This window comes from Neophocaena asiaeorientalis, unplaced genomic scaffold, assembly GCF_003031525.2.
Source record: "Neophocaena asiaeorientalis asiaeorientalis breed wild unplaced genomic scaffold, Neophocaena_asiaeorientalis_V1.1 scaffold1, whole genome shotgun sequence".
NCBI classification, from domain to species: Eukaryota; Metazoa; Chordata; class Mammalia; order Artiodactyla; family Phocoenidae; genus Neophocaena; species Neophocaena asiaeorientalis.
Window position 1 is genome coordinate 5,685,387 of NW_020171981.1, and position 3,962 is coordinate 5,689,348.

The 3,962-nt window shown below is 49.4% G+C and overlaps 1 pseudogene; it reads left to right on the top strand.

The window, feature by feature from the left end:
- Window positions 1-826: 826 nt before the first annotated feature.
- Window positions 827-1,199, top strand: LOC112400041 (60S ribosomal protein L31 pseudogene; annotated as a pseudogene).
- The last annotated feature ends 2,763 nt before the right edge of the window (window positions 1,200-3,962 follow it).

Below are 3,962 nucleotides of genomic sequence, written 5' to 3' on the forward strand. Positions count from 1 at the left end.
CAAGAAAAAGGCTTTTTAACAAAAAGTAGTAGTACATTCACATTGTTTGTAACCATCACCACCACCCATCTCCAGAACTTTTCCATCTTCCCAAACTAAAATCCTGTATCCTACAACAAGAAGTCCCTATTCCCCCTCCCTGCAGCCCCTGGCAACCATCATTCTACTTCCTGTCTCTATGAATTTGACTACCGTAGACTCCTCATATAAGTGAAATCATATAGTATTTGTCCTCATCATACTTAGCATACCTTAAATGTTGCTACAAGGTTGACCCTTGTAGCATAAGTCAGAATTTCCTTCCTTTATAAGGCTGAATAATATTCTGTTGTATACATCACATCTTGTTCATCCATCCATCCATCCATCCATCCACGGACATTTGGGTTGTTTCTGCCTTTGGCTATCGTGAATAATGCTTCAATGAACACTGATGTACAAATGTCTGCTCAAGTCCCTACTTTCAATTCTTTTGGGTGCATACCCAGAAGTGGAATTGTTGGATCATGTGGTAATTGTTCTTAATTTTTTTAAGAACTGCCATACTGTTTTCCACAGCCGCTGCACCATTTTACATTCCCCCCAGCAATGCACAAGTGTTCCAATTTCCCCACATCTTCACCAACACTTACTGTTCTCTGTTTTTTTGATAGTAGCCATGCTAAAGCATGTGAGGTAGTAACTTATTGTGGTTTTGATTTGTATTTCCCTAATGACCAGTGACGTTGAGCACCTTTTCATGTGTCTGTGGGCCATTCATACATCTTCTTTGGAGAAATGTCTATTCAAGTCCAAAGGGAATCCTTTCCAACCCCAGCCCGGCAGGATGGCTCCTGCAAAGTGCAGCGAGAAGAAGAAGGGCTGGTCAGCCATCAACGAGGTGGTGACCAGAGAATACACTTTCAACATTCACAAGCACATCCATGGAGCGGGTTTCAAGAAGCGTGCCCCTCAGGCACTCAGAAATCCGGACATTTGCCATGAAGGAGATGGGGACTCCAGATGTACGCACTGACACTAGGCTCAACAAAGCTGTCTGCGCCAAAGGAATAAGGAAGGCCCCATACCATCTCTGTGTGTGGTTGTCCAGAAAACATAATGAAGTTGAAGATTCACCAAACAAGCCCTATATGTTGGTTACCTATGTACCTGTTCCCACTTTCAAAAATCTACAGACAGTTAATGTGGATGAGAACTAACTGTGCTTGTTCAATAAAGTTATAGAAATGCCAGAAGAAAAGAAAAGTCCAAAGGGAACCATCTGAATTACTTTAACTGTTTCTGTTTTATTTTCTGTTATTTACCTCTAAACAATATACTTATTCAGACATTTCTTGATTTTCTGTTTAAAAGGTAAGGATTCGCACTCCCATCTTTCCTCCTCATGTCCTTCTAATATAGTTTTATCGTTATTTTTGTACGTACACTGGTTGCTTTGTAACTTTAAATGACACATTCCTTTATTTCATGCTCCATCATCAATAAACAGGATCTCTTGACACCTCAGTTTGTAAGGTTAGAGTATCTGCCTCCACTCTCATCTCCTGTCCCTTCCCTCTCAACACTACTGTCAAGTGTGACTTCCAAGTTTTGTAGCATTTACATTCTGTTCCCTAACTTCAGTTAAGTCTTCTGGACTTTTTCATAGGTTGATGCTAAGAAGTTTTTTAAAAAAATCAATAAATTATGTTTACAGTATGAGACCGGTTTTGAAGCACAGGAAGGGGAGGAAATTGGCAAAGGGGAAGGCCTAAGGGCTTTCTCAGGGTAGCCAAAGGCATAAGCAAAATCACAGGGGCCATAAATCATGCAGGTCACATGTAGCACAAGCAGATATGCTGGGATCAGGCAGGAAGCCCCTTGGGGAGCTATGAGGAACTGAGTTGGTTGACGGATGAGGGAGGAAAGTTGGAGGGCATGGATGGCCAATGTGCCCAGCTACCCACTCCCTCAAAGTGACCCAAGAATTCTGGTCACCATGATCTGCTACCCGGACTCAGGAACTCTCACATTAGGCATTTCCATTTTTCTTTCCCCCAGCCCTCCTCACCTTCCTTGAAACCAGTGCATACCACAGCTCTCAAGGCTTTGCAGAGATGAAAAGTAATTCTTCCTCCTAAAAAAAATTTTAAAAAGGTTTGCAATACCTAACGCAGAGGAAGGTCTCAGAGTGTAGACACAGGAGGAAGAAGAGGATGGAAAAAGAAACTAACCATCACTGAAAACTGGCTGAGTACCAGTTCTGTGCTATTGTACTCAGTGATTACACCAGCCCTCTGTGTGAGGCTAGTATTATTCCCATTTTAAAGATGACTGAGGCTGGAAAGGCCCCGTGACTTGCCCAAAGCCACAAACTGAGTATAGACAGAGCCTTGGCTTGTGTTCACTGAGCCCACCTTGACCCTGGACAAGTAGCTGAACCGCTTTGGGTCTCAATTTCTTTATCCATAAAAACAGAGACACATTCCAAGGCATGCCTGTTCCTTGCAGGTTGATTGTGAGGGCAGAGATAACGTCCTTGAAGAGCCTGGCATGAAGAGCCTGGTGGCATGGGGGAGATATCTTGAAACTGGTGGCTGTGATTCCACGACATCTATGTCTGGGAAGTCAGGAAAGCCCAGTGTGTGGAAAGCTGAGTCTGGAGCAAAGTTCCGGGAGGGACTCATTCCACCCTTCCCCCTCCAGGATCCTCAAACTAGCAAAGAAAGTGCAAGGGCCTGCAAGCTCAGTATCCACTCCTCACTTCACAGGCCCAGAGAGGAGAAATGACTACCCAGCAAGCTAGTAGCAGAGTCTGCCAAGCAGGGCTTGGTACCCAGACCTGGGATACTCCCTAGCGCCCCACATTCCCTGGGCTGGGCTATCAGAGTCTGTGAGCTAGTCTATGAGGAAGGCAGGCCCTTGCAAGCCCATCCCCACACAACTGAAGTGTGGGGACCCTCCCCAGGAGCCAGGGTTTCAGAGGGATCGAGGTCACTCTCAGGCTTATGAAGAGGAGCGGCGTTGTCTCCTTCTCACAACCTCGGTTGAGCCAAAATTCCCAGATAAAGGCGAAGATCTTCTCAGGCCAAGCCCCGCCCTCAGCCACCCCTTCTTCCTGGCCCAGTGTGTATCACTGCCTCTGGGTCAGGAGAGGGGAGGCCACCCTGCTAAGGTCTTTCCCGAATTGCTCTCCCCCTTCTCCTCTGGAAGAAGGGCCACGGCTACACCGAGACACTACAGACCTGCTGTCCAGTGCCTCTTTTCCTAGCTAGGTCCAGAGATGGGCAGTCACCTTCTCTCCATCCTGCAACCACACTTGGGCTTCAGGGGACCACAGGGAGGGTCTGGAGAGAGAGAGGTTTACTTTTCATTCACTCCTCAGCCTCAAGAAGTGTGCCTGGGGCGCGGAGGTGGGGGTGGTGGACAGGTTCCAACGCCTGAGGCCACCTTAGGGTGCACTGCAGGTCAAGGCAGAAGTCTGGGGGAGGGACGGGAGGCTGACGCTTGGGACGTGGGGGTCCCCTCCATTTGTTAATGGAGTCCCTTCTGAAGCTGACGTCTGTCTTCAGCCAGTACTCGGGCCGCAGCGGTCACAGCCGCGCCACGCTTTGTCCCAGCTGCCTCCTCTCCCCCGCGGGCTCTCTGCTCCAGCCGGCATGGCTGGGGGCGCTTCGCGCGGGCTTCCCTGGCCTCTGGCCGGCAACCCGCGGGGGTACGGGGGCAGCACGTGACCCACGCGCCAACACGGCTCGGGGGACGGCCGCGTCTGGCGTCGCCGCGCAGCGCCGTTGGCTCCCCCTCTAGGAAATCAACACGCTCTTGCGCCCCCAGACCCAAGCCCCTGGTGGTTGGGAAGGGAGACCTGCCTTGGGCTGCGGGCCGGGGACGTCGGATCCAGAAGGAAACGAGGGCCATTTTAAGAGGGTGGGAGGCGGAGGGCGGCGGGTCCAGGGGAAGGTGACCCGCACGCTTTCTCTTCC